Source organism: Lampetra fluviatilis, chromosome 40 (genome assembly GCF_964198595.1).
Source record: "Lampetra fluviatilis chromosome 40, kcLamFluv1.1, whole genome shotgun sequence".
In the NCBI taxonomy this organism is placed as follows: Eukaryota; Metazoa; Chordata; class Hyperoartia; order Petromyzontiformes; family Petromyzontidae; genus Lampetra; species Lampetra fluviatilis.
Genome location: NC_136314.1, coordinates 7,654,186 through 7,667,451, shown reverse-complemented (window position 1 = coordinate 7,667,451; position 13,266 = coordinate 7,654,186). Strand labels below are relative to the sequence as shown.

At 48.0% G+C, this 13,266-nt stretch overlaps 1 protein-coding gene across 1 annotated transcript in view; it reads right to left on the bottom strand.

Moving 5' to 3' along the window:
- The window catches only part of LOC144946189 (beta-1,4 N-acetylgalactosaminyltransferase 1-like), a 47,185-nt gene extending 35,044 nt beyond the window's left edge, over positions 1-12,141 (bottom strand). The window contains exon 1 of the mRNA XM_078875016.1: positions 12,003-12,141. The gene's annotated coding sequence lies outside the window, so the exon portion shown is untranslated. The remainder of the gene's footprint in view (positions 1-12,002) is intronic.
- Positions 12,142-13,266: the final 1,125 nt, after the last annotated feature.

Below are 13,266 nucleotides of genomic sequence, written 5' to 3'. Positions count from 1 at the left end.
TGTGTGATGGGAGTGGTTGATGTTGTGTGATGGGAGTGGTTGATGTTTTGTGATGTGAGTGGTTTATGTTGTGTGATGGGAGTGGTTGATGTTGTGTGATGGGAGTGGTTGATATTGTGTGATGGGAGTGGTTAATGTTGTGTGATGGGAGTGGTTGATGTTGTGTGATGGGAGTGGTTGATGTTGCGTGATGGGAGTGGTTGATGTTGAGTGATGGGAGTGGTTGATGTTGAGTGATGGGAGTGGTTGATGTTGCGTGATGGGGGTGGTTGATGTTACGTAATGGGAGTGGTTGATGTTGCGTGATGGGGGTGGTTGATGTTGCGTGATGGAGTGCAGCGGATCGAGGAGCGTGCTCCACATTGCCTTATTGTACCTCGCTGTTCAGGTGTGATCTCCAGCACACACCTACTATAATCACCCAGGAATAGCCTTAACGCTCGTGACGTTACTCCTCGTCGGCCAGCCCTCCTCATTAATAATCATGGACAGGTTACGGTCTTCGAATGGACCCCCCCTCATTAATAATCATGAGCAGGTGACGTCACTCCCCATCGAACATCCCCCCTCATTAATATTCAAGAGCAGGTGACGTCCTCCAAATGGATGCCTCCCTATTCATAATAATTAGCGGGTGACGTCACTCCACATGGGTGGCCAAGGAGCCTCCTCTCCTCTCCTCGGCGTCAACTTACATCCCTCACTACAAAGGCAGAACCCTCACGTCACGTGATCTCCGTAACGTTACTGAGTCATCAAAGTAAAAAGGACGTCATGATGAACAAGGGATTATAACCTTAAAGTGAAATAGGTCTGTGTCACCGCGCCCTTACAAATTGCACACGCATTAATGCATTGAATATCATGTCACGGTCTGCTTTTCTCTTGCAAGTTTCAGATTTACTGAAATACACCCGTCCTTGGACGGGCAAAAGGCGAGTGTATACATAATTACCCACGTGTTCTTATGTTTAGAAATAACGTCATACTGTAATGTATTCACTTACAACGTAGTAACCCTTAAAAAAGTTTCATCCGAGTCACTTGCAATCACGCTGAATCAGAGGGATTGTTTTTTTAAATAGTTTTTTTGCAACACAACAAGAGCCCGATACAAAGGCACAAACTGCAACTAACAGTGCGGGGGGGGGGGCAACTCCATGGACTAAAGCACCAAATCATTACTCCTGGGTCTGAAGATTGGGATGAGATCGGGATGCGGGAGCATCGGTTTTTATATGGGGGAGGGCGGGGGGGGGGATCCAATGTAGTGGAAGCTGACACGCGCCAAGTGGACTCATGCGCAGCAAAAGTCCCACAGGGTGGTGATTTGTGGAGCCATACGCTGAACCCAGCACGTTTTTTGCCGATGTGGGTGGGGCAGGCGCCCCATGGGGGAGTAGCTATAGCATATTAACATAAGCGCATAGCCCATAGTTGCTATTGCAGCCACACGGTACGGCAGGGGACAAGGGAACATGGGGCTAATGGTCCCTGGGATAAGCGGAATGTGGGAGACTCGTTTGTAAGTCTGAAATTGGTGTTTCGGCCAAGTCACTCCAAGTTGGTCGCTTGGCAATGTGTTTTCTTAATGTACGAGGTTCAATTTGATCGAATAGATGGCGGTCCGCAGCAGAAGTAAGGAAATCGCCGCATACCCAAGCCCGTGGGAACGACCGCTTCTCGCTGGGAGTAATAAAAAAGTTGATTAACAGGTAGCGGGCGTTTGAGGGAGGTGGGAAGGGGTGAAATGGGAGAGTTTGGGCCAGGTGATTGGCGCTGGCAAATCCCGTACAACTGCTCCCTTGTCGGTAGCAGATCAGGGAGCTCGGGCGCAGAATGGACGGAAACAAGGAGGGAGAGGCACGGGGCATGGACCGCAGAGTCTGGAGGGAGAGCTGGAAAGTCGTCGTCTGTGGACGAATGAGAAGGAGTAGAGTCTCGCGGGAACTCTCACCACCTTTTGGGTTCTAGTGCCACCGCGCCATGCACACCATGTCGAGTTACCCCAGCAAGTCTGTCGATGCCTAGCCAAACCCGAGGTGAGAGATTAAACGTTACAAAGTCTGTGTTGTCTTTGTCTTCATATTGTGGGTGGTGCATTGTGGGTGTACAAGTGACTAGACAAAGTCCCATCGGTGAGCTCCTCCAGCAGGCAAGGCTGCGTTGGCTGGGTCATGTAGCCCGCATGCGCAGCCTAAACAGCTTTTGTTTGGCTGGATAGAGGGGGATAAATGGGCGCGGCACGGTCTAGAGAAGAGATGGAGTGATGTGGTACAAGAGGATATGGAGCTGAGTGGACTTGTCGATGACTTGTACCAACTATGTCAAGATCGGCCTCTGTGGAGGAGGCTCATGAAGGATGCTACTGGGCAGTTGGAGGCAGTCGCTCTCCAACAACAACGGAGAAAAGAGGAGCGATGCTCGCAACGTGTGAAGCACTGGGTGGATGTCACAGTAGGGGATACAGGTGGTACATCGGCCAGTCATCTCAGTTGACCCATGGCACCAGGGTCTGCCCCGGCAGGCGTTAGACACTTCGCGTGGTCTCAACGTGCACATAGCCTGACACAAGCGCCGTGGTGAAGTCACCGCCACTTAGTGGCAAATGGCGGTTGTTGTGATTAGGCAGGTAGCTAACTCATGAGGGCGCTCGGGCCAAACGGGAGGCCCTCAGTTTAGAAACCCTCCCTGCCGCCAGCGAGGCATGCACAGGGTCTTCACCATGAGGAGCCGTCTCCCTAAGCCGTGGGAAGGCCGTATAACCTCGGGTGGAGTGTACGTGAGGCAAGGAGCCAACTTTAGGCGTAAGTTTACCTATAGGTACATACACGCATAGAGGCACATACTTAAAGTGACGGTTGCACGGGCGCCTCCGACTCAGCAAATTGGGGTGTGGAGTTTTAACCCTTGGGTGAGGTTGGGAGGTGTGGAGTGGTTGCCCAGCCGGGGTGTGGGATGACAAACCGGTGGCGCACTCGGAGGTGAAATGCCCTCCAGGAGGGTGTTGCTTGGAGGAAGGACTGTCGTATACAGGGGACGAGGATACTGAGGAAGAAATAGAGACCTTCCAGAGGTGACTTCGCAGCCAGGCCCGGCGACATGGGGTTCCACAGGGTTCAATCCTCGGCCCCCTCTTGCTCTCTCTTTATGTCAATGAATTGGGCACTGACCTGGATCATTCCAGGTTAAATCTTTTTGCAGATGACACGATACTGATTACTGCTGGCCGCTCTCCGGATGACGTGATTGCTAAGCTCCATGGTGATTTCAACAAACTACAACATCAGCTAGTTGCTCTTAAACTCGTCCTGAATACCTCCAAAACCAAGGTGCTATGCTTCTCACCAGGACTAAAGCAGGAAGTTATTTTTCCCCAATTACATTCCTTAAATAATTATCAAATAGAGCAAGTCAAGGTCTATAAGTATATTGGGGTCATTATTGATTCAAAACTGAAATTTGAAGATCACATTGATTATATTGGTAAAAAGACAAAAATAAAAATTGTTTTTTTGTATCGACACAAGCACCGCTTCCCCCCTATGTTCCGTTTGGAGTTGATAAAACTTACCATACTGCCTCTACTTGATTACTGTGACATCGTGTATAAATCTGCCCCAAGTACTGTACTGAAGAAGCTTGACTCAATGTATCACTCGGCCTTAAGATTTGCATTGAACTGCCCATATAGGACTCACCACTGTGATCTCTACATTGGGTCAAACTTAACATCTCTCAATGTTCGACGGCTTGTGCATCAGATCTTATTTATTCATGATGTACTTACAAAAAAATCCGCAGATTACCTGCTAGATCTCCTTTCTATTGCCGTACAAATACTGGAGGAAGGGCCTTTGCTATTGATGCCCCCAGGGTCTGGAATGCTATTGCCATTAATCTGAAACTTGAATTACTACCTATGAGATATTCACTCAAAACTGCTCTAGAGGAGTTGTACACCCAGAGCTGCCACTGCAATTTAGTGGCCAAAAATACAATGTTTCACTCCGAGTGATCGCTGCAAAGTATGCAAAGTATGATCTGTGTTTTGATTTAGTGTGCTGATCTGAAAGGTGCATTGAAAAATATTGATACTCCGACTGATGCTCCTACTGTTGTGGAGTGACTCATGCAGCCAGCTAAGGCTGCAGAGTTTGGTAGTACATGTTGTTTATGTCGTTTATTGTGAAAATTCGGTCACAGTTCCTATGATCACTGTTTCATTGCTTTTATGGCTTTATTTTGGTGATTTTCGAAAAGTTTTTTGGTTTGGCCATGTTTGTTTGTTGTAGTACAGAGCTAGACTGATGGCCTTAATCTAAGTTGTCTTGTGGTTGTTGTTGTTTGACTTGCATCCCACTGGGATATTTGCACAGGGTTGGTGTACGGTGATATTTCTGCAATATTTTGCTGTCTTTTCTTGGATTTTCTGTTTGCACATAGTCAATTTAAGATGTTTTCTTGTTCATGTTTTTGTTTTTTGTTTGTTGCGGTTGCACCCGATTCAAGAGCCGAATGGCTCACAGGGCTACACCGAATAAATGAACTTTGAGCTTTGATGGGAGAGGGTCGCGCAATGTGCCCCCTAGCTATGATGGTGCATGAGGGACTGGCAATGGCCTGGAGCTGCCCCGGTCAGGCAGTCGCCATGCCAGCAAGGCCTCAGGTGGAATCGGCCCACCAATTCACCCACACTCATCGTGTAGACTTCACATCATGTGACATATTAACTCCTCCTGTCTATGCCCAGAGGAAAGCGGGAGATACCCCAAGCGCCCGTCTCCTCCCCCCGACGTCCCTGCAAGCGCATCTCCCGATAGGCTCTGTGGGAACGGGACTATCTTTGGCTTCGAACTCTCTGCCTTTAAGCTTGTGGCTTAAACGTGGTGCCATACCACAGCTTCCATAAGGGAGGCCTATGATCCCTCCCGTTCGCCATAATGGCTTACCCAGCCAAAAGTTAAAGGTCTGCAGTCGTGCATGATGGAGTTTTGATGCACCATTGGGTTTCAGGCCCCACAGGGTTGTTTCGATTGAGGAGCTGGACTTCATGTCACAGACATTATTAAAGAGGTTCATTGTATCCAAGCAAATCCACCAGGGGTTTTGTCGCTATTAGCGGAGGTCTGGTGAGGAGTCTCAAACCCATCATATCAGGCATTATCGGCATTGAATAATGTCTGCACTGTCCCAACTTGCACACAATGACTCAGGCACGAAAGGGATGGACAAGGGAAGAAGAAGAACAACAACAAAGCCAACAAACTTGGGCCCAACACCGAGCCTGAGAAAAAAAGAGTCCTCCACGGACTCCCGGTGAGACCAGAGTGCAGCCCTCGAACCGTCCACAGGAGGGGACAACAAAAGAGCAACATTATTGATGACTACTCATTACATATTATCCCCCAAGGGCCGCAAGTCCACCGCCGCAGTTTGCCACTCCAAGAATGCGTGGTCACCATGGCACCAATGTCGCGGTCCCAGCCTGCCCCGCTGGCGCTGTCTGATGGGCCCCCACCTCTGGCCAGAGGTCGCAAACGGGTTTTGATTCCTTACCCGTACCCATACCCGGCCGCACCAGAGTCGCAAATGGGTACCCGTACCCGGCCGGGTACGGGTAGCCGGGTATTGGGTAGGGTACGGGTATCGTGTACCCGGTTGCGACCTCTGCCTCTGGCTCACCAATCCATCTCACGTCCCCCCTTGGGCCTTGTAGGATTTCCTGCATTATTTTACTTGCCATTGCCTCTCCCGAGGTCATAAAGTCAAGTTTTTTTTCGCTGACAAACTCGTAGCTTAGCCGGGTAGAACGGTTGAGAATCTATCCCCTCTCTCCCCACCCGATCCCTGTACAAAGGCAGAATAAGATCCCCGAGTCTCCCGGAGTTAGATCTGGGGTGATGAAGTTATCCTCGATCAGGGCACTTTTTCCTTGAGTTATTGCTGCCTTCAATTCCTCAGAGGCTGAATGACGGGTTGCAAACAAAATCATTAAGGGGGCCAGGTCTTGGGTTGTTCGTCTCAATCAGATCCCTTACATCTCTCTTCCCCACTCAGTAAGCGTGCACAATATACTCTGCCTTGACGAGCTGTAGGTCAGGGAATTACGGGCTTCTTAAAGCAGTGGGTCGATTTTAAATTTCGATTTAAAGCTTTCGTGACTGCAGGGATTCATATTCTTGGATCTTTCGGTAAAGTCATGTAGAAGGGAGATAATAAAATAATAACAATTAAACATAATAACATTCTCACGACGTTTCGGCCACAAAACAAGCAGCCGTCCTCAGGTGAAGAACAGAGTGTCGGAAAGACAGCGCCCTAATGAAACACTGCTAAGCTTGGCAGCGTATTTTAAGCTGGGTGGGAGGAGCAGAGTGCCTTGACAAAGGAGTTTACATATCACCAGAGTAATTTAGCATATTGATGCTAAAGAACTGCTTCTACCCTACTACCATACAATAAACCGATGTGAAAAAAACTAGGTGTAAACTACATCAATATAATCAATGTACTCAATATACTCTCCAATAAGCTGAGCTATTAACATTACGTAACTTGGTATACACTACACTACACTATATAATGACTACCATATAATAATTGTTTTTTTACCCTTTTATCTGGCAAAAACTGACACCGTTTGGTCTCACATGGTGTTGGACCAGAGACTAGGCTCTAAGGAAAGCTGTCTCGGGTGTGGACCAATCAATTTCAAGGACAGTGCATATATTATCAGAGTTGTGTTTTTTGTTTGCATTCCGACTGCAGGTATTGTGGTCAATGCAAACATGACTCCTTGTAAAAAAAGGTGTCAGTTTTGTTGCCAGATGAAAAGGTAAAAAACCAATTGTCATATTTTGCTACTGGCAAAGGAGGTTCCAATGACTACCATATAGTGAACCGATTAAAAACTAAAATATAAACTACATCAATATAATCAATATAGGAGAGGGCTCCTTGGGGAGCATTGCCCTCGGCTCCCTCCGGGAGGTTGTAGGCCTTTAGTGGACATCCCCACCCCTTACCATCCAGTGTATTGTAAGCTTCTTCTAGTTCCAACAGTCTGGCTTCATGTATCTTGACCAGGTCGCCTTACTCCACTTTTGTGGCTTGGAGGGTCATCGTAAGAGATTCCTGCCTCTCCCCTCTCTCCCGGACTAGGCTCAAGTTTTAATCGAGAACCCAAAGCAGGGCTGTGTTTTCCTCTGTCGAGATAACTGTTCAATCTTCTTCAGAACGGTATGAGGCAGCTCCCCAGCTCTTCCTGGGAGGATTTCTGGTCTTACCTTGACCGGGGCGGGGACGAGGTGGCTCTTGACGGGGGAGCATATTAACCTCGGCTAACCATAGGCTTCGGTTGCACAAAGAGGGTCTTAGGCCTCGATGGTCAATTATCAACTCAGCTAAATACATTAAAGAAAAATAACTCCCTCTGGGGTCTTGGGACAAAAATAATAAATGAAAAATCTGTAATAAAAAAGAAAGGTAGTGTAATGGGTATATTGGGTTGAAATCTGAAGTAGAGGTTAGAGAGGCCCAGTCAGCGCTCCTTACTCGGCCACGACGTCGCCAGCAGTCAGGAAAGTTGATTGTTAAACCCGAGAATAAGAAACCGCCGATTATCACGGCTGGAATATTTTACTATGTTACACGTGTAGTGACGTAAATGGAGTCACTATGGCGTTTAGCGCCAGCTACTGTCACAAGAGTGGAACTGCGCGTCTTGAGCCTCTCTCTGGCACCAGAGTGGGTATGGCATGGAAGCGGGCCCTAGGGGGCATGGTTCTGGTGACCGTCAAGGAGAAAGCAAGTAAGGACGTGACAGTCTGGGTGAACTCGAGAGGGCACGTGACTGGGACAGGGTAGCGAGGGGGCCCAAAGGGGGACTTGAAGGACACGTGGTGCTCGGTCGAAAACCTTCTGGTGAGATCCATAAGGGGGCGTGGCCGAAGGAGGAACGAGGCCACGTATGGGAGCATACAAGGGAGGTCCCGAGAGCAATCGCGGCTGTCTGCTGGAATGTAACCCTCGGTGCTACGTCTCTTTGGGCATCGGTCGGCATCGTGGATCAGGCAGTGTGTTGCTGACCTGACCTGTTTATGTAGTTAACCTGTTGGGGTCAAGTAACTGTGTACGTTTATGTAGAAACCCTGTTGGGGTGCTGTTATGAACGTGTTGCCTCTAAAGTCAAGTGTGTGCCTCCGTAGAACCCACTACACACGGAATAAGTGATCCCTTAGGAACATCTCTCCAGCCTCTTTCCACTCCGAATAAAAACAAAGATTTCAACTTGTAATACTGCGCCATTGCACAGAATCCGCTCGCTCTCGTAGATAGAGGACGACCCAAAGAGAGAGACAGGTCGACTCAGATGCGCTCGGGGGAAGGCAGCAGCAGCAAGCGTGCCAGGGGAAACACTATCCTGTACAGACGGAACAGATGCAGTCCACATTTTTACTGTACTTCATTCTGACGCATTGGGATCTAGGGATGAAATGCGCCTTACACACGTAATTGATTGTACGACTCATCCTTGAGGCCCACCGGAAGAGAGTTTCACGACATCCGCGTGTGATTCACCAACCCTAGCTGCTGCCTCTACAGCGCTGGGTTACAGGCCCCGTGCAGCAACGCAGCCACTATCGCCCGATGCCTCAGCCTCCACATCTGCTTCAGCAATGGAGACGCGAAATTTGACTCTAGAGCCATTCGTGTTTTGTTCGCGTAAACATGATCTTCTAAACATGCACTGTCGTTTATTTTTATTGAGTGTTAACTCAATGTCAGTGGTGTTAACTAAGTGTAAATGTAATTCGAAAAAATATTTATAAATCATGTGATGTCTTTTTTTTTATCGTGGTGTATCTGCTGTAGGGATACACAGGTATGGTAGATGGGGCTGATAGGGATACAGAGAAGGGTTGATCTGGTTGGTACTTGTACAGAAGTAGTAGGTGTAGGGGTAAGAGGAGGGTTAATATTGCTATTATGGGAACAGTGAGGTAGATATGACTGGTAGAGTATCTGGGGTTGGTGCGGATGCAGAGGGGGGTAGATGGGACTGGAAAAGTTCGGGAACCACTGTTGTTTCGGAAATGCAAAGTGCAGACAAAACTTCTCGTCGGCCACACAGCGCGTCAAGGGCCACGCGGCGCGTCAAGGGCCACGCGACGCGTTGTGAGCGAGGTGTCGACTGCTCGGGTCCGTCCGGCCGTGGTCACTGCCGTGCCTCAACTGCTTGATGTGGTCATCGCGCAGTGAGAAGCCCTGTGTCACTCGTTCACCTCCCAAGGCGCTGTCACGTCGGTTTGTGACATTCGCCCACAAAAGGTCAACCAATTCACCCGCAAAGATCAACTCAATCACCCGCATAATCGACCTGTAAATACATCGACACTCATACAAAGGCGAATACGCGCATTACAACTCACATTCAGATGCAAATTTGCACGAAAAAAATACCTTGTGCGGATGAAACATTCCACATTTAAAGGGACCATCTGATAATTTGTTCAGTGTCAATGAGCGCACTTGTAATAAAGTAACCAAGCAGACAATCCATCCCCCCCCCCCATGTCTGTACCTGCACGTAAAGAACACAAGTATGTTGCACGTACCATTAGCCACACGGGCTTCTGCGAGTGCAACATTTTTGCAGCATTGGTTCAACGAAAGCAATCTGTTTTCGACATTTAGTGTCTCATCAGCAGTCAGCCTTAGATGAATTAATGCTGGGGAATTACCAGATGCGTATTGGCAAACAACCTCCTTCTGTTAGATAAGCGCTCTTGTTCGACGCAAATCTCCACAGGGCACAACACAGAATCACGATTATTTTCAAGGCGCATTGTAACTCGGTGATTATTCGTCGTTATCAATTGTCGCAGCTAAAATGGCGCTCAAATCCCCGCCACGTTCTGCCCAATGGCAGTGGACGGCGAGAGGCGTTCACACGACACGGCGCGCCTCTTCCCCGCACCTCGCCCCCCCCACGGCTTGGCCGGATTGGAGTGTGTTTCGGTGCGCTCGCAATGCGGGGCGCGCAGCCGGTTACCGGTTAAAGGTTCAGCCCAAGGATTCATATTCTTAGGTTTTTTCGGTAAAGTCACGTAGGTAAAACATTAAAATTAATGAAAGTAAAATAAAATAAAAATCACGACGTTTCGGAGGCTTGTGTTGCCTCCGAAACGTCGTGATTTTTATTTTATTTTACTTTCATTAATTTTAATGTTTTACCTACGTGTCTTACTTTTGGCAGCGCGTCCATTGCTGCTGCTGTCACACCAATGTACCCAGTCGAGCCACACTTTTTCAGAAAAGTCCTGCTACACGTTGGGTTGTTATTTTAAGATATTTTCAGATAATTCATAAATTCCACGAGTGTCTCAGCTCCCGACGAAGGACAGATATGAGCCTGGCCCCATTCCGAGCAACTTTTATCATCTTTTCTCATCTCCGGCCGACGTTTCCTCGTTGCAGATGCGTTTCGCAGTGTTTCTATAATCGTAACATCGCCATATCGCGGTGGCCCTCCGTAGCAGAGTGTATCTGTGACGCTGACCTTGCGTTGGCAGTGGTGCACAAAGCACAGCCAAAAACATCAACAACTCACTGTCGTCAATAACAACAAAAACAACACTCTGGCCTAAAAAGGAAACGTACATTAATTAGCGACGTATCGGGCAATGGCCTTTCTTCACAGGACAAAGAGAGGTTCAGAGGGAAATACGTCTAAATATGCTATGAAGGGTCATTGCCCAAAACGTCGCTTATATTAGTTTATTTTAAGGGCCACATTGTTACGGACGAATGGTTGACCACTTGGTAGATACCAAGAGTAGTCACTGTATGGGTGCGGTAACACGCTATGTGACCACAGCTCACTTCGCTGGTCAGTGCGGGTTAGTGAAGGCGGGGAGCGTAGAAGAACGGTACAACAATGGACGCTGCTGTACTGGCCTCTGCTGCCCGGCAGGTAACGAATTTACTTGACAGTGAATTGGCCGAACAGTGCAAAGGATATGAAATGAAGACAATTCACCTCCTTCCCATATCTGCTCCTCCATATAAATAATATTTTATACGTCCGTAGGGAGCGCGTAATTTCAGTAGCACGGGCTACAAACAATTTTCAATGTCAATCTTAATTTGGAGCTTTCGTGACTGCAGGAATTACTCTTTGGTTCTTTCGGTAAAGTCACGTATAAAGATAAAATAATAAATTAAATAATAGCATACGACGTTTCGATTGCAACACAAGCAATGTGTGTTCTCTCTCTATGTATCTTTGTGATATCTGTCTGCTTATATGTCTGTCTATAGTTTTATGGTTAGATTTTTGTTGCTATTTCTTTTATACCTGATGATGATTGCTTGTGTTGCAATCGAAACGTCGTATGCTATTATTTAATTCATTATTTTATCTTTATACGTGACTTTACCGAAAGAACCAATGCGTAATTTTCAATGTCTCATCAGCAGTCAGGCTCGCTTAAACCAATGCTGGTGAACTGTGGGAAATACAGCTGCTTGCTGTGAAGGTCGCCGAGACGGGAGCACGGGTGGGATGGGAAAAAGCCATGAGCGCCGCCAGAGAGAGAGAGAGGCATGCAGGGCGCAGGAGGGTGATGGTGACGATGGTGGAACGTCCGAAGGGACGCGCTTCACGAGCGAAAACACGGCGACGTGCGCAGTGGGTGCGTTATTATCAGAGGACGTAATTTATCCACCAACTGGCATAATTTCGTGGGATTAGTCGGAGAGCGTAATTGAACATTTTAAGTCACACACTCGTGTCCTGTTACAGTACTTACTTTCAATACGAACGCTCTCGAAATACCTGTCCCGTCCGTATATATTTTTTTATGCGATCTACCCCCATGTCACTGTGTAAATCCGCGCTGTGGGTGACACGCTGCATTGTTTTACAACTGCCGAATTGGAACACTCGCCGAGCTACAATGTGGAATGTTTTTTGCGAGAAATAACTTTCCACTTACCCGGTGCAGAAGTTTTATGTTCGCGGGGTTCTTCCGAACACGTTTCAGCGTTTCAGCTCTCCCAGGACTGCCCAGCAGCAGGAATCGGGAACCCCGCAGCAGAACGCAACCGTCGCTATCGTGACTCGCGGTTGCCAGCCTCCCCACTGTCCCCCACCCACCCAACTCACCCCGTACCAGAGCACCTGCGGACACGCGGCCACACCTGCGTGTCGATCCTCGGGGGCGGTGCTGCCGTGAAGCTCACCGCCACGGCAACGCCACGGCCACCTCGTGGCGCGTTGTCGCCATGCTGATGTGTCACTCTGACCGCGAGTATCATTTTCTCTCGACCACGTAAGCAGCCCATGTGTTCCATTCATGAGAATGACACATGGCGATGCAAGTTCAGTGTCACCTATGAATAAACTACGCCCCGGAGGTGGTTACTTCGAAACAGCTCCTTTAGCAATCGCTCTCCTTGATTGACATCATCTCGAGCATCAGCCCGGACGGGCGCGAATGTCCACGTGGATTTTGAAGCGACACTTTCCCTCGCCTGCAAGGCAATGAGGATCGCTGCTCGCGGCTCTTTGTCCGTCATCGTTGCGCTGCGCCGCGTGCGTCGCTCCCAGTTCCACTTCGCTGCGCTCTTGGCGTCCGCGGCGAAACGCTTCGCTAATTGAGAACGGAGCGATGTTATTTCCTTCACTAAATCTGCTGCACTTACGCTCGAAGTGTGAATACATCACAACACCATTATCTACTTGTCTTATTTAATGTCAACTGTGTTTAATAATACATTTAAACAACTTTATTGATCTTACATGCACCTGGACCTAACTTTCTCATGTTACACGTCCACCCCGCGTGTTCTTGCTACAGAATTATTTCAGGAGCCGCAACTCGTTCTCTGCGATGCTGAAGTTTTTTGGCTTTGTTTTATTGCTGCTGCTGCTGCTGCTACTGTGCTCACGAAGCACCACGGATCTCCCGTGTAAAATAGCCGGGTAACTAACTGGTTAAACTCAATCATCCGTGTGACAACATTAAACTTAAATAATGATCATATAATCTTGATTTGAAGCTTTCGTGACTGCAGGAATTCATACTCTCTGGTTCTTTCGTTAAAGTCACGTAGGTAGAAAAACGAAACAAAATAAAAATAATATATCACGTGACTTTACCGAAAGAACCAAAGAGTAATGATCATATATTTATTATTTTAACACTTGTTAAATTGACTCATACCGAGAGTGTGTGGGGCGTGTCCCTTATTAATGAT